We start from the raw sequence: 23,107 nt of genomic DNA, 5'->3' as shown, positions 1-23,107 counted from the left end.
ATCGTTTGTGTCAGCCTGTTGGCCTAAATCTTGTCGATTTTCTGCTAAGATCCTTGACCAGTATCGTAGCCAATTTGACGCCAATTCTCCGTTGTTGTCTATTCAACGCTATTCGTAGCTAGTTTTCTCATGGTAAACGTGACGTGCACAGATTTTGTTTGGCCGATCTTTGCTCGTCACGTCGCCAGCCATGTTTCTACGCCTCTAATTCCCTTATGAAGCATTTTAGAGGCTTGGGATCTTGATTAACTGCTAGTATCGTTGTATCGTTAGCTACCGATCGGAATTCAAAGTCGGAATTACCATCGAGCGATTTCAAAGCGCGTCCATCCTGGCTACTTTACATTCTCCTTGTTAAACATTTACGCGGACGTGGCACAGGAAAAATGGACTCGCGGTAGATGGGCACGTGAGATAAGGTCGATGAAAACACGTGTCAATAACGCGACTGCGATGGAAAAACGCGACCGTTCGTCGCCATCGCTCGGGATAAATCCCCGGGCGAAAAGACGATGATCGTATTGGAACAAAGGGCCATTTTCCCCGCTCCTGGTCCACTGGTTCCAAGATACTCAACCGAGGGTAGCAAAAGTAATGGCGAAATGGCAACGTTCGCGCGGAAGGGTGGCACAAGTCGCGCGGAGAACCGGTTGGAAACGTTCGGTCGGAACTAACGCCATTGTCCATGGTTGGGAAAGACCGCGGGAACAGGTGGACGGCCGTAATAACATGGAAACCATAGCCAGCGAGAATATCGTTGACATGCTGCTGACGTCGACAAGCAGAATCGTGAAAAAATGGCAAACTTGTAAACCCTTGCGACTTTTAAAGATCTGTCGATTTTTCCAGTTGATAGATATCGATTTATAGCGTGAATTTTGAGAATCAAAGTTGAAGTTTATCGTATCAGTGGTCGGCAGAACTTTGGCGAACAATTATTTCAATTACTTTTGATTAACGTTTATGTTCGAGTCCTATCGGAGAAACTAGTTGCTAGCTCAACTTGAAAATTCCCGGCGGTCGTAAGCTGTCGTTCGGCGGCAAAATCAGTTCCAAGGGATCGAGGGACCTTTGCTTGAGGAATTGTCAAAAATTGTCGAGTTCTTCTAGTGCCATGTTAACGAACTCGGTGAAATTCGATCAGCGACGTATCGTTGGCAGTTGAAACGACTGAAAATGAAGAGATTAAGATCCCCCGATCCTTCAGGATCCGAATTCCGGTGGAGGGACATCGATCATCGTGAGCTCGGGGGCGCGCTCGAAAAATGGCCCCTGGCCGGCTAATCGAGGCACGAGGCTGGTCGCCGTCGACAACGACCTACATCGTCGTCCTGGTGGCTCGTGAACACGCGATCTGATAACACTAGACGTGCCGGTTCTCGTGCCGAAATAAACCGTCGCGCTTTACATAATGCGCGTCCAGAGGGAGAAACGATCCTGGCCGCGGAACGAGGAGGAAAAGGGCCGAGAAACGTGGTGCACGTCCGTTTCCGTGTAGGTTCTGCCAGTCAGTCGATAAGTCATCCTCCTTCTCGTGTACGTCCAGCAAAGAAACTAGGAGGAAGAAAGAGGCAGAGAGAGAGAGAGAGAGAGGGGGGGGGGAGTACGAAGCGGAAAGCTCGATGGTTTTGTTGCTTCCTCGTTAACCGACGAAAGCCACCCCTCGCACGAAAGCCGCTGCGCGATACCGATCGTCTCTCGACGGAAACAACCGGGTAACGATGCGACCGCCGACTCGTCCAGGTTTATCGATTCGATTCTGGCCGCTTCGCCGATACGCGCTTCTTCCTCTGCTTGTTCTCGGATCGCGCGTGGCCAGGGTGCGCGCGGAATATTCGTGGAACGCGTTCGGAATCAGCTGGAATTCGCTGGATAAAAGCGACAGTATTTATATATATCGAGTTATTATTAGGGTTAGGGGCGTTTAAGGAATTTTCATTTCGATTAGGCATTGTTATTGTACAATATAGATGATAGTTAATGGTACAAATATGATTATTACAGAATTTGACAATTAACCGTGGCGATTAGATACTAGAGATGCTAATGACAATAATCTTAGGTTCGATAACGAATACACGGTCAACGGGATAGCAAATGCGCTTTTTCCCAGAGTTTAAGTCGAATTGAACTTACTTGTCCACAGTTCAAGTGGAACTGAACTTACTTGTCCACAGTCCAAGTGGAACTGAACTTACTTGCTCACAGTCCAAGTGGAACTGAACTTACTTATCCACAGTAGAAGTGGAACTAAACTTACTTGCTCACAGTCCAAGTGGAACTGAACTTACTTGTCCACAGTCCAAGTGGAACTGAACTTACTTGTCCACAGTCCAAGTGGAACTGAACTTACTTGTCCACAGTCCAAGTGGAACTAAATTGACTTGTCCACAGTCCAAGTGGGACAAAACTTACATGCCCACAGTCCAAGTGGAACTGAACTTACTTGTCCACAGTAGAAGTGGAACTAAACTTACTTGCCCACAGTCCTAGTGGAACTGAACTTACTTGTCCACAGTCCAAGTGGAACTGAACGTACCCGTCCACAGTCCAAGTGGAACTGAACTTACTTGCTCACAGTCCAAGTGGAACTGAACTTACTTGTCCACAGTAGAAGTGGAACTAAACTTACTTGCCCACAGTCCAAGTGGAACTGAACTTACTTGTCCACAGTCCAAGTGGAACTAAACTTACTTGCCCACAGTCCAAGTGGAACTGAACTTACTTGTCCACAGTCCAAGTGGAACTAAATTGACTTGTCCACAGTCCAAGTGGGACAAAACTTACATGCCCACAGTCCAAGTGGAACTGAACTTACTTGTCCACAGTAGAAGTGGAACTAAACTTACTTGCCCACAGTCCTAGTGGAACTGAACTTACTTGTCCACAGTCCAAGTGGAACTGAACGTACCCGTCCACAGTCCAAGTGGAACTGAACGTACCTGTCCACAGTACAAGTGGAACTAAATTGACTTGTCCACAGTCTTTTCGGACAATTTAATACTAAGATACACTCGGCTAGCACGACTACTGTTACTTTTGTAACGTTACGACTATGCTAATGTTACACACTCAAGAAGGTCGCACGCTTAGAAGAAGTAATAGGATAGGCTAAACATCCTTCATGCCATAGCTATCTAAACAGTAATAAAATAGTAACAGAATAGCCGTCTCTGATATACACCAGACTACAACTTCTCCAGAGGAATTAAAACCTCGGTAATTAAAAATTAAAAACCCTCGCAAATTAGCGCTCGAGATCATTCTGTTGTAACATTTTGGACCGTTACTCTGTTGGATTTGCATAATAAATTCCATCATCATATACAAAGTTCAATTTCTTCACCTTATTTATGAAACGTTCGAACTGCGACGCGAGGAGATCACCGACGATCTATCATTTTCGTGATTTCTTGTGTCTCCTACGTGACACTACAATAGTCGCGGTTAGTCGCGCTTCGCGAGCAGTTGGCGAACCGCCGCGACGTCCAACGCTCCGCTCTTAACGCGTCCTCACGTGCCGCTACGTTTATCGGCAGAGATCCGCGTGGCTTCGTCTTCAGACGCGGTGCCATCGGCCTGCGTGTAGGTGTTGACGCAGGCAGATCGCGCGTGGAGTCCGCTTGAGCGGTACACGGTCGTACAAACATCCGCCCGAGTTTGTAGTAGTTGCGCGAGCCACGTTGATCTCCTGCCGCCAGCAGAAACCTGGTCCCACGCTTGTCCCCGGAAGAAGCGGACGAAAACGAAGGAAAGAGGATACACAGAAGCGAGTGCGCGCCAGTAGCGTGTCCGGGGAGCGTTTAAACGGCTCGAGACGGCCGGGAAGGACCCCTGGAACGAGCTAATTATGAAATTATGATAATTCCCGAGTGGTCGCCGTTCCGGCTCGACGACCGCCGCGCAGTTTCTTCTCTCGAGTTCTCTCGGTGTTGCCAACCGTCCTCGATTTCGTCCGCGGCTTTCCACCCACTCGTGTCGAATAATTCTTACGCAACGAGAAATAAAAGAGAAACTGGTTAGCGTGGTTCGCATGATAGGTCCGATCGAGCGCCTTCTATTAGCCGCAACTTCTGCAACGTCGTTGTAAAATCGAGCGTAGTCGCACCACGATTTTCTCACTCGCCAGTTGCGATTGATTTCGTAAAAGGCGAACAAACGACGCATTCGCCTCTACGTTGCTGCAAATTCGAAGGATAAATTCCGACAGGTTGGGTAAAACACGGTAGTCGGACGCGTTTTCGCGAATCATCCTTCCGGGGAAAAATTAGTACGTTGGAGTAATCGGCCACTTTGCCCGGTTGTTTTCAAGCTCCATGAAGATAGAGCATCTCATGAATGGTAATTGCAAGCGTGCCGGCTCGAGGTGTATCTTGATAAGCGGCTGCGCGTTCGGAAAGTCGGAGAGAGAATCCGCGGGCTTCGTTAGAGTTATTGCATTGTTCTGTTCAATTCGCGGATAAAGCCACGGCGCGGAGCAAGACGCGGCCTCGCGTTCGCGTGACCGTCGGTCTCGGCTGGCTAGCTTCACCGCGCCATCCTCGCTTCTTCAAACTCTTCTTCCTCCTGCGCTCGGGCCGCCATTACGCCCGAACCAGCGGCACCGCTTCCATTCCGTGCCGCCTCGCCGTTTTCCACGCCGATTTCTCTCTCCTCGTTCGCCGAAACTTTATCCACGCTGCCGGCTCTTTCCTTCGGTTTCGCCTTAATTAGGTGAGTCGGTTAGCCTAGGTCGGAGTTCATTAACGCGAGCCTCGGTTACCTGTAGGCGAAATTATACAGGGTATCTCCGAAATCGCGCTACGAGCGACCGGACGATGATTCTACGTGCAGAAATAAATGGAGATGGTGGAACAACGTTTCCTGGAAGGTTTGCTTTTCGAGAAAAATGAGTTGGAAGAACCGTCGGCTAGCCGCGTGTTTCAACCGGAAGCTTGGAATTATGAAACGTGTTATTAAATATCGAAATTATTAAATACGAACGGACAATGTGAATGGCTTCCTGTTATTGTCTTATCTCCGCGATATCGATTCTTATTCCTTATCGATTATCACGTTTTCCTTTATTCTGCATTTAGTTCCAATGGTTTCATAAATATGCATAGGATTAGCGCGTTTCAAGAATCGTTTTATCAATCGTAAAATGAGATCGTAGCGTTGTCTGTGTCTGCTGTGATAGAGAGACGAAGAGAAACAGGAGTTTCGCGATCCGAAACTTGCAATTAATACGCTCGATGAGTTTTTAAAATCTGTTGAGAATTTTGAATCTTAATTTTCTAATCTTTATTTTGTTCTTTCATTTTTATACCGTGGCTTCGGAAAGTATCGATAGACCTTTTACGATATTACCATACGCATATTATACGAAACATTTGCAAATTTCATTGATGCTGTAATGACATCCAACTATCGTAATTGTATTTTTAAAATTTGAAACGATTCTGAAAATGAATGCAGAAATTATGAGATATTTGGTACAAGTACACGTACATATATTTTGCAGAGATTATAAGAATATTTAAATAAGCGATCATTCGTAACATTGGTAAGTTTCGGTATTGAGTGGGAGCATTTTTAATACAATGCAGTATGCCCTTAAGGTGACTATACATACTGTATATTAATTTTATATTAAATATTCTGTAACTTTTATATGTATTTTCAAATTGGCAATATAAATAGGCCAATATCGCTATAGTGCTAATAAAATTTCAAAGTGTTTTATATACAACACACGATATGAATATTAAAGTTTTCTGTGACAAATGTAAATACTTTAGCAAGCCACTGTACATATCAATGTTAACAGTATGTTCTTGCATATGTAGAAATAAAATAGAAGTAAACTTTCAAAATATTTGTTGAGAATTGTGGATCTTGATAGCTGAAATAATGGTATAGGAACATTAAATTTACACTTAGAATTCATATTAGAATAGTTATTTATTTATTTGATAAGCGATTTCAAAGATATTCATCGATACACACTTGCACGCGTCTCACCTTCTTCCATACCACACTGTTAACTCAACAGTTTACATTCATTTGTTTTCCAGACGCCGCGCACACACATACTTCCACACGGTGATATTCACACGCAAGTATCACTACTACGCAGCTAACCTAGTCTAGCACTTAAAATTATACGTATTTCAATAAAATTATTCTTTTTCTCGAAAATCAAGTCTTCGATGAAAAGATATCGTTTTTCCTTATTTTTCCACGTCGGATCACCATCCGAGTGCTTGTTAATCCGTTAATTGTAATGCGCGTTAAATCTGGATCGAAGGCACGTTGAACTGCAACCTGCGTTACCGTAGGACGCAGTTATCCTAAACTCGAGCTATTCAAGGTTACAGTTAACGCGGATCCAGACTGTTACACGCGACAGTTAACCCGAACCTGTTCTTTTTTACACTTTCCATATACGTAGAATGCGATATACATGCAACTCGCAGCAGACATAGACATTAGGTAAATCGTTATATTCGTAGAAGATAGAAGATAGCTGAAAGACGATATCTCCATCGAGACAACTTTATCCGGCACATTATCTAACTTCTTTATTGGTACGAGCTATCGATCCTAGTTGCTGCAAGTCGCTGGTTGTTTGACTCGATTTTCAGACCGTGTTTCTTTGAACCAGTCGGCTGTTCTTGACGAGTATACTCGTCACGAAGAAACGGCGACATTTCCTGCTAGGACGAGTCCTGTCTACGATATAATTAAAAAGCAAAATAGTCGTTTCGTTACGTAGAAAGAGAGCTTGATGCTGTAAAAAAAAAAAAAAAATCTGTCACGTTCATTTATTCAGCTATTTAACGTGACAAAGGCGACCGAAGCCTCGCACCTTTTGACATTTGCTCGGCGACTGACTGAAACCGATCGTCTACGATTCGACGTCGAGGAACGTTTAGATTATCGGCGTTGGATCCCAACATCGATGACTGACACGAATCCTTGAGAAAGGTTTCCATGTTTTATCGCCTACAATTACGACTTAATTTTATATTGTAACAGCCACGCACCGCTTTATGTTTCGCGAGTATACTCGTCGTACGCGTCGTCGCTTGCTTTTTGTCGCACGTTTCAGGTACACGTTTCAGGTACTTTCAAAGAGGTCGCAACAGCTAACTGGTTAAACCTTTGCGGATGTATCGGTCGCATCCATTGTTGACCAACTCAGTCTTCCAGTCTTCCAGTCTTCCAATCTTCCAATCTTTCAATCTTCCAGTCTTTCAGTCCTCCAGTCTTTCAGTCTTTCAGTCTTTCAGTCTTTCAGTCTTTCAGTCTTTCAGTCTTCCAGTCTTCCAGTCCTCCAGTCTTTCAGTCTTCCAGTCTTCCAGTCTTTCAGTCCTCCAGTTTTTCAGTCTTTCAGTCTTCCAGTCCTCCAGTCTTTCAGTCTTCCAGTCCTCCAGTCTTTCAGTCTTCCAGTCTTCCAGTCTTCCAGTCTTCCAATCTTCCAGTCTTTCAGTCTTCCAATCTTCCAGTCTTTCAATCTTCCAGTCTTTCAGTCCTCCAGTCTTTCAGTCTTTCAGTCTTTCAGTCTTCCAGTCCTCCAGTCTTTTAGTCTTCCAGTCTTTCAGTCTTTCAGTCTTCCAGTCTTCCAGTCTTTCAGTCCTCCAGTCTTTCAGTCTTTCAGTCTTTCAGTCTTGCTGAGCGATCTACTAGGAACGAGGATTGATACATTTCCCAGCTGCGGAGGATACTGTGGATCGCGTGCGGTAGGGCGAGGACAGGTGGTGCAAAAAGACGGATGATGGACGGTGGGAATCGGAGAAAAGGACGAAATATAGGAGGAAGGCGAGGTGGGCGAAACGCGAGCATTATGCCGGCGATTATGTATTTAAATGCGGTTCCGGTGATCAGCTGCCGTTGCCCATTTTTCGACAATGATGGCCATGATCGTAGCCCGCGGCCGGCCACGCGAACGCGATCCTCTCGCTAACGAAAACAGCCGGGGACCCGGCTGTATCGATACGATTATACGGTCGAGCTGATTATAGCGGCGCCGCGGCCGACGCGACGCAGAAAACAGGCGAAAAATTTGCTCCGACTGAAATTACACCGTGTATTTCGATTATGCGGGACCACGGACGCGTTTTATTAAATTTGCGCCGATCCGTTATCAGCAGCATCGGTTAACTTCGCCCTGGGAGAGGCCGGTTAATTATTAGACCGTACGCTCGCGATACCACGGTGAAAATTACTCGGACTCGCTCGAGCTAGACCCGTTGGCTTTTTAAACGGACTCGGCTTTCGGAATATTTTAGCGTATCTCGGCCGATCTTGGGGAACAGAGAGGCAAGATGGAGGCTTGTAAAGCCGGGGAACGACACGAATTCGAGAACGGCGTTCCGTGGTAACGGACAACCGACGATATGTATCACTCCTGTGTCATACAACGATCTCCGGTGGAATCGATGGTAAACGCATTATCGCGTTGCGATCGCGGAAGGGTCCGTTTCGTTCGGATAAACATCGGCGTTTTTAAAAGCAGCCCCGCGAAATCGCACACGCCACCGCGTCGCAATTTAACAGCCTAATGACCGTCTCGAACCACTGTGTTCCTCCTTGTTCGCAACCGATCAACCCCACTCGATTCTTTGCCCCGTCGATTTCCCTCGTCGCATGCTCGCATTACGCTCTTTGTGTGTCGTAATTATCTTCCTCGGCTTTGCGGATACTCGCCTCACTGATTTCACATTTTCAAAGATTTTCCAAGGGTTTCGCCAAGCCGGTTTTCCACTTCTCTATGCCCGCGTTAACGCCGATTTAATCTTTAAGCTATATCGACGTTGAATCGAAATTATCGCAGGTTTGTATTAACTTGGATCCGAGTTTCATCGAGTTTTACGTCGATCTAGCTCCGAGTTAACTCGCATCAAAGTTTCTCTAAATCTATGTATATCGAGCTAGGTGTGAGCTTCCGTAGATCTATATACGTTAACTTGGGTCTAACCCTTTCCACTCTGACGTTAATCCACATCTCTAGGACTGTTTTAATTTAGATACAAACTTCCACGGACCTACCTTGACCCAAGCTCGAAACTTCCACAAACCTATGTTTTTGTACGATCATATACTATACGTTATCATGTACGTTAACTTGTATCTAATCTGTTCCAGTTCGCCGTTAATGTAGATCTCTAGGTCTGCTTTGATTTAGATGTAAACTTTCGCAGATCTACGTTGACCCAAGCTCGAAGCTTCCATAGATCTATGTACGTTAACTTGGATCCAACCTTTTCCACTTTGATGTTAATCTACATTTGCAGGTCTGTTCTAATTTAGACGCAAACTTCCGTGAACTTTTCTATCTTCAACCAAACTCGAAGCTCCCACAAACCTATGTTATTGTATGATCATATAATGTACATTATCATGTACGTTAACTTGGATCTAACCTTTTCCAATTTCACGTTAATTTACATCTCCAGGTCTGTTCTAATTTAGATTCAAACTTCCGTAAACTTTCCTATCTTGACGCAAGCTCGAAGCTTCCATAGACCTGTTTTATCGTATGTATATTAGCGTATTGTACGATCCTTGTATGTTAACTTGTATCTAATCTTTTTCATTTTAACCTTAATTTACATCTCCAGGTCTGTTCTAATTTAGATTCAAACTTCCGTAAACCTTCCTATCTTGACCAAGCTTAATTTAGATTCAAACTTCCGTAAACTTATCTATCTTGACGCAAGCTCGAAGCTTCCATAGATCTGTCGTATTGTATATACATTTGTGTATTGTATAATCCTTGTACGTTAACTTGGATCTGATCTTTTTCACTTTAACGTTAATCTACATCTCCAGGTCTGTTCTAATTTAGATTCAAACATCCGTAATCTTTCCTATCTTGACCCGAGCTCGAAGCTTTCATAGATCTGAGTTATTGTATGTGCACGTATGTATTGTATGATCCATGTACGTTAACTTGGATCTGATCTTTTTCACTTTAACGTTAATTTACATCTCCAGGTCTGTTCTAATTTAGATTCAAACTTCCGTAAACTTTCCTATCTTGGCCCGAGCTCGAAGCTTTCATAGACCTGAGTTATTGTATGTGCACGTATGTATTGTATGATCCATGTACGTTAACTTGGATCTGATCTTTTTCACTTTAACGTTAATTTACATCTCCAGGTCTGTTCTAATTTAGATTCAAACTTCCGTAAACTTTCCTATCTTGGCCCGAGCTCGAAGCTTTCATAAACCCGAGTTATTGTATGTGCACGTATGTATTGCATAATCCATGAACGTTAACTTGAATCTAATCTTCTCCAGTTCGACGTTAATCTATATCCCTGGGTCTGCTTTAATTTACATTTAAGTTTCCACTGAGCCAAGCCCGAAGCTTCCATAAATCTATATATGTTAACTTGTACCTAATCTTTGCTAAGTCCTCGTTATCCTAACGTGGCGCGATCTAAGCATGGAGAATGCGCACGGCCGAGCTAAAACCTTGCTCTCGATAAAGAGCAAAGCTCAGAGACATTCCCATGGAAGGAGACAAAGAGCGTTTGAGAAGAGTGGCGCTGGGGACTGGCGTCAAGACAGGGACACAGCGGCAGCGAAACAGGGATCCAGAGGGATATCAGCATTGACAGGCGGGTATAGGAAGAAGCGTGGAGGCTGGAAGTTGGCGGTGAATCGCGGCCGGTGACGAGGAAGAGGGATCGAAAGAAAGAGACAGAGAAAGAGAAAGAGAGAGAGAGAGAAACGCGAATAGGTGCAGCAACAGCGGACAACAAGGCGACAGAGAGGAGGGAAAGAGGCGAGTTCTTTGTTCGGGAACGCGAGGCGACGGCCGATTGTGCGACGCGTTGATAATTTTAAAACAAAGCCTCGCCGGCCGGCCGGCCATTGTGCAAAAATCACGGGGAAACAGCGAAAAAGAGGGAACGCGGACTGGGAAACAGGGAGAAAGAGAGAAACGACTGGTTCGTTCGTTTGTTCGTTGCCTGGCAAACGACACGCGAGTGGGCTGGGGCCCAAGCTTTTATCTCGCGTTTACGAAATCCCGAGCTGGCCTCGATCGACTAATCGACCGTGTCGACGCCAGAGATCCCCTGAAAGCCTCTCCGGCCGGCAGAAAAAGCCTGTCGATACGCCTCTATCCAATGCCACTCCGTGCGATTCGTTTCCCGCCAAGATACGCCACTTTCGATCGCCTTCTCGCTACGCCGCGAGAATGCTCCCCTTTTCCTCTTGCAACGCTTCATCGGGAAATGGAAAAAAGCGGCGCGTAAATCGCTGCGATTCGCATCGCAGTCGCACTCGCTCGTCTAATTCGCAGTCCACTCGTCGCAACTGCTGCACCGTGCTTTGCGAAATGAATATTTTATGAACGCGTTTTAACGCGTCGCCTGTGGCTCGCCGGATGTTGACCGAATCAGAGTCGACGCATCTTCGACAAAGGTCGCGAGTTCTTCGGCGGGAAATTGAAATAAGACGGAAAACTTGGCCGGTTGTCGTATCGGAAGGAAACCGAAGCCGCGAGGATGTCGTGGCGCCGAGGAAGATTTTCGAGCGCAGGTTTTTCCAAGCGCGCCCTATCAATCGGCGGGAACGTTCTGCAGCGAAACAGTGCAAATCACAGCGGCGCGTACAGCGATGCATGTCATAATGAACGGCTGGCGACTTTTTGTTTCGGTCCCGTCGGCCGGAAATATCGGCCATTTTGAATTTTCAATTTTCAACGCTCTAGTAAGCCCCTTCGGCTCTCCCGGCCACCTCCCCCACCGCCCCTCTGGCCCCTTGTCCCCCTCTAGGCCAGCATCGCCAAATGCACGCACGGAATCCATCGCGTCCAACGATTCGATTCGCTTTTTTCACCAATTCATTCTCAGCAACTTGGAATTTCGCCTCGCTACTTTCATTCCGCCGCCATTTCACCAGTTCATTTCGTTGTAACGTTATCGTCGTTTATCTATTTGTCAGTAGGAGGAGCGGCAATTACTCGGCCAGCAAAGATGCGAGGCTTTGAAATTTATTTCAAAACACGATAGCCCCGCGGCTCTTCTTTTTCCTACGGTTTTTCGTTTAACCATCCTTCTCCTCGCGGGAATTCATTTCGTGGCTGGACGATTTTTATGGCCGATCCAACGAGATAGCCACGCAGGCCTCTGCTAAATATTCCTACGTTGCGCGTCTTCGTTTCTCCTCAGAAAATTGCCGTTTTCATGCATTCGCAATTAACGTGGCCGCTTTCTTCTCGGTATCTCGATTCACGCTACGGCGTATCGATATTTGGAAACTCACTACGAAACGTTTACGCGTAATTTTACGACAAACATTCTCCGCATTACGAAGAAAGAACCTTCCTTCACACTCGAGTCTTTGCTTCTTCCCATAACTCCAACCATAATCGTTCTCCATGTTTTTCCTCGTTTCTGCGTACGCGATGGATCGCTCGGAAAGTTGGTTCCGATTTTTGAGAAATTTGATCGTTGCGAAAGATCGTATCGGAAAGTTCTCCGCCGAAAAACCTGACAGGTTCTGAAAGGATGGAAAGGCGGAGAAAGCTTGTGCAAGAAAATGGCACACGTATACATCGTTCGATAAATGTACATCGAACGGAAACTAACTTCCCGAGCTTATTTACGCACATCCTGTACGAATTTTCGCGCCTTTGAAAACTTTCCAACGAAGCGGCGCAAAAGCTAGAGGACAATTCGAATCACGTTGTTGTTTTGCCTCGTCATCAACATCGTTATCGTCATCGTGGCTATCAACATCGTCATCGTCATCGTGGCTATCAACATCGTCATCGTCATCGTGGTTATCAACATAGTTATCGTCATCGTGGTTATCAACATCGTTATCGTCATCGTGGCTATCAATATCGTTATCGTCATCGTGGTTATCAACATCGTCATCGTCATCGTGGTTATCAACATCGTTATAGTCATCGTGGTTATTGACATCGTTATCGTCATCGTAGCTATCAATATCGTGATCGTCATCGTGGTTATCAACATCGTTATCGTCAGCGTGGTTATCAATATCGTGATCGTCATCGTCGTTATCAACATCGTTATCGTCATCGTGGCTATCAACATCGTCATCGTCATCGTGGCTATCAACATCGTCATCGTCATCGTGGTTATGAACATCGTTATCGTCATCGTGGCTATCAACATCGTCATCGTCATCGTGGTTATCAACATCGTGATCGTCATCGTGGTTATCAACATCGTTATCGTCATCGTGGTTATCAACATCGTTATCGTCATCGTGGTTATCAATATCGTGATCGTCATCGTGGTTATCAACATCGTTAGGACGTACATAATGTGATGATAAATAAACTCCGGGCGAAACGATGTCACTGCTGCGTGCAACCGTGAAACGAAGACGAATTTGAATCTTCCTCGATCAGTATAAATAGAAGACCCTGTTCTCCAGAAGTCAGTCAGTCTCGAGCGATCTCGTTAGCGGTTTATACAGTGTCTTTAGCGAATTGTTAGTACGAGCGTCTTAGCGACTATCGTCTGTACTTATTTAAATATCGTTTTAACACTTTGGTCGCCGCGTCACCCATATCTACGTGACGGATATACTTCCGTGGGTGCCCGTCACCTAAATATGGATGACGCTCTTCTTGTTCGAGTTAATTAACACGTTGGTCGCCCAGCGTAATTCGGCTAAGTTTCCTGCGGGGTGCAAATCCGACCGCAGCTACGCAGAACGTAAATAGAGCGACAAGCGGCGATTCATTGTTTATCGCCTTCGATTCATTGCAATGAAAAGATTATTTAGTTCCGAAACGGAGAAAGCGATAAGCTTTCCAGCTGGAGTATTCCGAGGGATGGCAGATACCTGAGATCTTTCATTTTATGAGACGTACATCAGTGATTGTTTCGTCCTGAAAATGTTCGGTAGACAGCACGAAAATATATTTGAAAGCGATGAAAGTAGCGATGGCGAAGTCTACGACTATCGTTCGAAGTGGCGAGAATCAGCCCAAATGTGTTTGCAATGTTTTAACAAATACCATGCGACATAGCATAATGTAATATTTTATCCAGAAGGTATAACTTGTTTTTAATATCTTCATCTTGTATATCCTATATTTAAAATATACTTGACGGTTTCAACAACGAGTTATCTCGTTATTCGAACGAATCAACTATCCTGTACAGTAAGCACAACGAAACCAAACGCTTGCAGTGGGTTACGCGTCGCGTCGCCTTCCACGTACGCAAGAATCGTTGGCGATTCATCGAACGATTTAATAACAGCGCAGATCGGTATCGTTAGGGATCACGGACGACCGATCGACAGCTCGTTAGAAACGTTGGCGTAATTTCGTTGCCGTAATGGAAAAGTCGACGGCTGTCCTATCGACGCGTGTCCATCTACGTGTCGGCTCTAAAAATACGTAAAAAGTACGCTGGACGCGATCGATAACTCGAGGAAGAACAGGCTGGTGGACGTGGACGCGAGACGCGCAAGACAATCGGCGTGGCGAGAAGATAACGTTATCCTGTGGAAACGTTTGTCGGGACAGCAACTCCCTCGTTCCGACGATGGATAGATCGATCGACGAACGCTCGTTAGAGATCGGTGACGAGGCCTCGAGAGCAGGTGTAGGCCCCGGTACGCGCACCGTTCGATGAACGACACCTGCGGAGGCGCTCCGCACACCGGGAAATTATGGCGCGTAGTGGCGCGCCATATTTATTGCTCGGCCAACTATCGCCGGAATCGTCGTAATTTATCCGCGGCCTGCTCGCGTCCGACAGCGTTAATCGTTGTATATGGAGCTGGCGGTTTCACCCCGAGCACGGCCACCGGTGATAGAGTAATTTAACGATTCATTAGCGCTTTCCACGCCAAGATTGCTCTCGCGAATCTCGAGAATGTTGCGCGGTGACTTCTGCCTTTCGGCTAATCTCGCCGTTTCAGCTCGACGTTCTTCGAAAAATAGAGGAACAGGCAGAGGCGAAACGATCGGCCAGCAGGATCGCCACTTATCGCGGAATCGGCGAGGTAGTCGCACGGAACGACGCCGATAGCCACGCGTTTCGCTTTCCGTCTCTTAATGGATACTCGAAAGATTACATCCGCGTTAATTGACGAGCCTGCCGGGCTCTTTTCACCATCCACGGCCTTTTCATCGCTATCTCGCGAGCTTCCTCGTGCTCGTTCAACGAGAGAATCCCATTAATTCGCACCGCAAGACGGCCAAATCCGCCCTCAAACGCGCTCCTTTCTTTCTCTTCACGTTCGCAGCATCCGATCGTCGCGATCGTCTTCCAAATTCAATTTTTTCTCGGAAGCTTTTCCGTTCAGCTTCTCGCGTTGCGGGCTCGTCGTGAACGTCGCAGACACGTGAAAGACGTGGCAAATAAGCGGAACTATGTGGAGTTTGTACGGTTCGAAGGTTCTAACAGCCAGCGTACTCCGAACGATCTGTTTTATTTCTCCCTGCGTACATTTGCGTCTTTCAAATTCCCACGAACGTGTAAAAGTGCGCAGCCTAGTCGTTGGAATTTTAGACGCTCGAAGGGACACAACTTCGCCATTCGTCGTCGACCACCATCCTTTAAAAAACCGTGCGAGTCGTGGCGCGAGTTTGACCGATTTACGAAGCAGTAAAACTTTGTGCCAGTTGATTAACGGGGCCAGATGTCCGCGGATACAACGATACGCCGATTCGTCGTGGCAAAGGAGCCTAATTTCTGGTCGCGGCGGAAAATCTCGCGGTAAATTTTCCCGCCGCTAACTGCCAGATAAAAAGTGCGGCCTCGGCTTTGCGAACGATCGCCACTGCCGATTAATAAATGTTGTATACTCTTATCGGGCTTAGAACGTATAATACATACGTATACGGTAGCTAACTGGCCACGGCGTATCTGGCGTGGTATACTTAATACGAAATAATAAAAACCGGCCACGGCGAGACGTGTTCGGCCACGTCACCAGATAATCGTGAATTATCTACAGGCCAACTGAACACGCGGATAAAACTCGACGTGTACCTGTGTACGTGTGATGGAGGCTCGCGTGCCACTCGCTTATGCACGCTCGGTTATCTAGATGCCTATCTGCCCGGTTTATCGGTAATTTATCTGAACGGGCATTAGTTTTTGCCGGCCGATGGCGTGCACCCAGTAGACCTTCGCGAGGTTAGATTATTCATTATATGGAGCAATCCTTCGCCCTTCTTACCCGCGCAAGGTGTCTTTGATACCTTTTTTTCGGTTATTACGACGCTACGCACGACGTCCCGCGGTTTAGCGTACGAATTCTGGCAGCCAGTTTTACGAGCAGATAAAAAATAAGACTGTAAGTAACGTGTAGCAATCGTATAGCGATGTACAGTCCTTAAATTCTTACCACGACACTCTATATATGAGAAAATAAGGCTCTAAGTAACATGTAGCAATCGTATAGCGACGTACAGTCCTTAAATTGTTACCAGGACACCTTGTATGTGAGAAAATAAGGCTGTAAGTAACATGTAGCAATCGTATAGCGACGTACAGTAATTCAATTCTTACCACGACACTATATATAAGGAAATAAGGCTCTAAGTAACATGTAGCAATCGTATAGCGACGTACAGTCCTTAAATTGTTACCAGGACACCCTGTATGTGAGGAAATAAGGCTGTAAGTAACATGTAGCAATCGTATAGCGACGTACAGTCCTTCAATTCTTACCACGACACTATATATAAGGAAATGAGACTGTAAGTAACATGTAGCAATCGTATAGCGACGTACAGTCCTTCAATTCTTACCACGACACTATATATAAGGAAATGAGACTGTAAGTAACATGTAGCAATCGTATAGCGACGTACAGTCCTCCAATTCTTACTAGGACACCCTGTATGTGAGGAAATAAGGCTGTAAGTAACATGTAGCAATCGTATAGCGACGTATAGTCCTTCAATTCTTACCACGACACTATATATAAGGAAATGAGACTGTAAGTAACATGTAGCAATCGTACAGTGACGTATAGTCCTTCAATTCTTACCACGACACTATATATAAGGAAATGAGACTGTAAGTAACATGTAGCAATCGTATAGCGACGTACAGTCCTTAAATTGTTACCAGGACACCCTGTATGTGAGGAAATAAGGCTCTAAGTAACATGTAGCAATCGTATAGCGACGTACAGTCCTTAAATTGTTACCAGGACACCCTGTATGTGAGGAAATAAGGCTCTAAGTAACATGTAGCAATCGTATAGCGGCGTACAGTCCTTAAATTCTTACCAGGACACACTGTATATGAGAAAATAAGGTTGTAAGTAACATATAGCAATCGTATAGCGACGTACAGTAATTCAATTCTTACCACGACACTATATATAAGGAAATGAGACTGTAAGTAACATGTAGCAATCGTACAGCGACGTACCGTCCTTAAATTCTTACCAGGACATCCTGTATATGAGGAAATTTCTCTCGAAATTCTGTCGAAGGTTTCTCGTGGCCTTCTGATTTCCGTTTGCCTTGGAATCTTCTTTAATCACGTTGATCGCAGTCATACAAATTCCGCCACATTTCGAACTCGCCGTATTCCTTTTGCTCAGCTTGCGCTCTAAACACGTCATACGTTTCACTTAATCAGAAACGTCAGATTTCGATAACGAAGCTTTCCGAATAATTGTATATCATTTCCTGGGACGTTGGCACACGTAGCGACCCCATCCCCCGCTGGCGGGGATGAGATATTCGTCTTCGGCGGGTCGGCTAGCGTGCATCGACTTAGCCCTTTCAGGGGCTAAATTATGCATAGCGCGCCGTAATTCCAATGTATGTACGTGTGCAAGCCTACACCTGCCCGGCAACGTCTGACGTTTATTAATTACGTCGAAGAATCGCGCTGCCTCCGACCATCGATCAGAATTATTCTCGCAATTAATGGAAATCATGCGAGATCCTCGCTTTTTACCTTCGTATCGCCGATCCTCGTGTTATCCGAGTCGTTGGCACCTCTACCACGCTGGACGTTTGTTGTTATCGACGTCGGACGAGACCGTTTGTAACACGTTTCGTTCATCGACGAATACATCTGTTTTTATCCGAAAGAAAGAGGAAAAAAGGAAGAAACGTAACGAGCAAGAACCCTTCAATTTTCTGCTTCGAGTAGCCTGCGATTTCGCTGCGATCTTTACCGTAGGGCTTATCAAGCACGCGTTTCACGGTTCACGGAGACGAAAGATGATCGGAGCGATTTGCAGAGCCGCGTGTATCGGCCGCGATTAGATGCCCCCACGGATAAAACAGCCACGATTAATAATTAATTATCCTTCGCCCATTATCGTCCGATCGACGTTCATCGTTATCGATGAAGTCGTCATTGGAAACTCGTTTCTCGGTTTTCCTTGCCGCGAGCCAGATGCGTCGATCGATAGCTATCTGTTATTAATTATTAACCTGCAGAAAGCGGTGGGGCTGATTGGTGTAAAACGGGAACGAGGGCTTCGTCTTGCAAACGGCCACCTTATTATCCCTCGTCGTATTATCGTCGTTAGCAACAATTCGCCAATTTCGGTATAGCCATCGTAATTGTGGCGGCACATGAGCTACAGGACAATTCGAATCATGTTCTTTTGCCTCGTTATCGTCATCGTTGTTATCAACATCGTTAGGACGTACATAATGTGACAATAAATAAACTCCGGGCAAAACAACGTCGTCGCTACGTGCAAGCGTCAAACGAAGACGAATTCGAATTTTCCGACCCTCCCTCGACCAGTATAAATAAACGGACGCGGTCGCGAGCGAATCAGTTATTAGCAGTTGTTACACGAGTTACACGAGTTATCGATTAATATCTTCGAGTTATCTGCGAGCGATTATACGCCGTCTTTGCGAATACGTTTGTACGAGCGACTTTGGACATTGTCTATATTTATTTATAATTTGTTTAATTTATTTCAAATATATTCGACGGGTTGCAACAGCAAGTTCTCGTTACCGTTTTATCGATCTTCTACAATTCCGCCACATATTAATCCAGCTGGGACTATGATCCCTGAACGAGGGTCGACACATTTATAAAATCGTAGAACCAGTCGTTTTGACTTCTGTGGTATTTCTAGCGTTAGCATCTAGCGATCCAGCGATCGATCCGGAATTTTCCCGATAACTGATATCGTCGTATCGAACGATACGCGGTAAAAATTTGAAAAACGGGTGGCAAGTTGTAGAAAGCGAGGAAACTGGTTAATTGAGATTCGATAAACAGATGGTAGGATCCTTCTGCGTTTCGACTGTTATTGGTATAAGTAGCCTAGATACGAAATTATTTTCAGTTTGAAAACATAGAAAACAAAGTAAAATTCGTTACATTATTCTTTTAGTTATCGTTGCGAAAGTCATTAGATCATCGCGGGAAAAAATATAACACGAAGTGGGAATTTTAAAATAAAATTGTAAAACCAGTCGATTTGACTGGTGTTCTAGTATTAAATACACTTGACGCTTTCAACTTCGAGTTATCTCGTCATTTTAAACCGCACGACCAACCATCGTCCACGTAATTAAGAGGAAATTATTTTCCTGGTACGTCGTTTATCTCTCACCTACGTTCCATCGATTCGACGATTAAGAAGGCGCGTCTCCGAAATGAGAAAGTTCGCGATAAAGGGCCAGCTCGGCCTCTCGGAAGAAAAGATTCGAGCTGTGGGTAAAGGGCAACACGAAAACCAGCGGCCCGTCCTCGTAAAAGAAATATATCGGGGCTGGTGATCTAGCGCCGCCATGGAAGATAATTATTCACGTTTAGATAACGAACGGCCGGCGATGATATCGAGCGGAGGCGTCCATTAGCGGGGCTAAGCGTCGGACCGAGCAAAGGTATATCTATTTATCATCAGATAACGTGCCGGGAATTATCTCGAAAACTCGCCTCGAACGGCTCGATATCGCTCGCGTGTCGCCGCTACGCGCGCCCGACCGTACCACCTCGCCTCCTTTTCGCTCGAAATTTTCTCTCCCTCGTTTATTCGACCGGCCAGAAATTTTTCGTTGCTCCGGATTCCTCGGATTCTCTGATTCTACGATATCGAAATTCTTTCTTCCAACCGTGGCTCGCACGCTGTTCCAATTCTACGTATCCGTGTTCTTGTCGATGTTTGGAAATTTCACTGGTCCGCGGATTTCGAACAGGTCCGTAGGGAAATTGGTATCATTATGGGAAAACGTAGGAAACCTGCGAAGTAAATTCTTCTACGAGTAGCCTTCTACTTAAATTTCGTTTGCTTAATCGCGTCTGGGAGAATAGAAATTTGCACGAGGGTCTGTCTGGCTATCGCGTATGCTACAATTTCTTCCGCGTTTCTCCTTCGTAACAAACATTTCTTCGTTTCCTCCATTGCTTTCGGACGAGCCGGTCGTTTCATCGATACGCGTCCCTTTCTTTGTACGAGTTTCTCGAATGCCAAAGCTGTCGGACTTGTGATCGCAGGCCTCTGGAACCTTGAACTTTCGAACTCCTTTTACCATTATTCTTGCGATCCTCGGGCAGATTAGCCGGCAATTGAGTAACGAACCTGCGGCTAGAGTTGTGCGGCTATCGCGACCCATTAAAATACCAGCTATTAGAAATTAAATATTCAAGGGAGAGGTTCACGCGAGCGCGCGGGCCGCGGTAGGGCGACGAAAATCGGCGAAAAGCCGAAGGAGGCGAAAGAGCGGGACACGGGGCAGCTCTCGTCCGGCCACGGCACGGTGGCCAAGCTTGTCCGGTAATATACGTTCTCTCACGGAAAGCCGCGGCCACTTCCGGCGTGGCTAACCGATTATATATTCGCCGCGCAGAAGGACGAAGTCGGAGAGAATCAGCCGTTTAAACACGAGCCAGTAAGCTTCCACGAGGCTTGTCCAGTGGCCGGGATCACGCTAACCCCTCGTTAAGTCATAACTTACCCCCACCCTGGCCTGCTCTGCACCGGCCTACCCTCCAGCGTTCTTATTTATAAGCCGTCTCTGCGCTCGGCCCGGGCTAATTAAATATTAATTAAAACCCGTGAATTACAAATTACGCGCTTTCCGTGGATATCTCTCTTGCTGTGCGCGTCTTTCTCTCTACGCGTTTGCCGGATTTTCCAAGGGAAAAATTGAGAAGAAGAATCGGCCGGGGGTGAGACTGGGAAACGCACGGAATCGTCGAGCTGTTCATCCTGCGCCGCGTCGCCTTCCAACGCGATAATTAAATGTTAATTAAGCCGCGGAATTCGCCGAGTCAGCCCGGCGTGATCGACTCGTCGAGATACGCGTCGTCTAAACTCGTCGAGATTCGCCGCGTTATCGCTGCGACGACTCAAGAAACACCGATGGAAGTTCGCGAACATGTTGCCGAACGAAACCTCGATCCGACCTTTCCGCCAAGTCGCCTACGATTTCAGCAATTTCTGACGGTTCTTGGAAATTCCCGGTGAATTTCCAGTTTCAGGCTCGGCCGACCGTTCTGCTCGGCTGTTCCAGGAACCGGCCGCCATGCTCCCTCCGGTTCCATCGCGAATCAACGCCGTCGGCGAGCAAACGACTGTGACCGGCCGTATTCACGGGTTATTAAATTCCTGCGAGTTTGAATACGCAGGATCCGCGAACCTCGTGAACCCCGTTGCTCCGGGCGCTATGCAAACGATTGGACGCGCGAAACAGCCAGCCGCCAATTATCCCCGGCCGCTGTTTCGTCTACCGTGTCCCGGCGATCGTCCAGTTACATCCATTTACTCCGACAATTTTTTCGTTAGAATTGCTTGGAACAAAGGCGGTACGTTGGAGGGAAATTTCCCTCTGTCGGCCGCGCGCACTTTCTTGACAATTACAGACTGCAACAATCGGCCTTCCGTGGCCGCCGGCCACTGAATAATTCGACGCGTCCGCTTATCATGCGCCGAGCTCGTTGCAATTAACCGGACCAAGATGCATTCGCGATAACGCGAAAGTCGCGCTAATTAATTAATTCCCGCCTTGCGCACGGTTACTCGACAATTTTCCTGCAACAGTCCGAGCCGGGTATAACATCGTCGTTGCAGGAGAACGCTGTTTCTCGATACGATGATTCCTCGGTCGATTCTTGGGCTCGTTCGTTGCACAGCCTCGAGAAGGCTACAGAGGCTCGTCTCTCTTTCCTCGGATCGTGCGAAAATTCGTGCGCAGACGGGGCCCTGAATATTCCAGCGTCCCTCGAGTTCCGTTTGCGACCGCCAGGCGAGCAATAAAAGCGAGCGATCAGAGGGCAGGGGGTGGAAGAAAGAGGGCGAAGGTGGCGGGTCGGCCGGGATTTTAACAAGAATTTCGCTCGGAGCTCGCAAAGAGACGAGCGAGATGGACGGGGGTGGGGTGCAGAAGCTGGGAAGATAGCTGGCCCGAGAACGAACAGCTCCGCTTCCCCTCCCTCCCACGCGGGCCCCGGGGGTGGCTAACCCATCATTATCGACAATTTATCAATAGCCAATAATATTATATTAAAGCGGCCTGGCCCGCGTTCCGCAGCGGCGTGGAAACCGAAACTCGCGCGACGCCACCCCCTCTGCCCCTGCCCCTTTCCTCCACTTGCTATCTGCACGCCAATGCGCCCGTATTTATGTTGCCTGCAATCATAATGTTTATGTTGCCGCGCCGCCAGCAGGGGCGAGACTTCAATCAGATCACCGAGAAACTCGGTACCACGTGAGAATTTCGATCGGGGCCCACCTCTTCGTCGGTTCTTTTCCTCCAGTTTTCCGTTAGTACGCGCAAGCTGTGCTGAAAAGGGGAAATTGGACGTCGGCCGTTATCTAGTAGAAGGCAGGCGAAAGAAGCGGACGGATAAAGAAAAAACGGCGGAGAAATGAGCCGATTAACTGTCGTAGGCACGCTCCGACAGTATCGCGGCCATTACGATATTTACAGGGGCAACTTAAAGACACCGTAAAACGTAAAACCAGCCAGGCTTCGACCGTTTTGCATATCGCGGGCGAGACCCGATGCCGAGACGATCTCTGTTTGCGCAGACGAGATTCTTTTAATCTCGATGACTCTCGCCGTTGCCACCTCGCAGAGTACGAGCTTCTGTTTGAATCGCGTGGTCGCAGGAACGAGGAAATTGGTGAAAAATTGAAAAAGATAGAATCTGAGGATGAA

The 23,107-nt window shown here is 46.6% G+C and overlaps 1 long non-coding RNA gene across 1 annotated transcript in view; it reads left to right on the top strand.

Annotated features, from left to right (window-relative positions):
- Positions 1–23,107, top strand: part of LOC143303796 (uncharacterized) — a 123,239-nt gene that overhangs the window by 72,577 nt on the left and 27,555 nt on the right. The window lies entirely within an intron of this gene.

This window comes from Bombus vancouverensis, chromosome 16 (genome assembly GCF_051014615.1).
Source record: "Bombus vancouverensis nearcticus chromosome 16, iyBomVanc1_principal, whole genome shotgun sequence".
NCBI lineage: Eukaryota > Metazoa > Arthropoda > Insecta > Hymenoptera > Apidae > Bombus > Bombus vancouverensis.
This window is presented reverse-complemented; position numbering and strand designations above follow the sequence as displayed.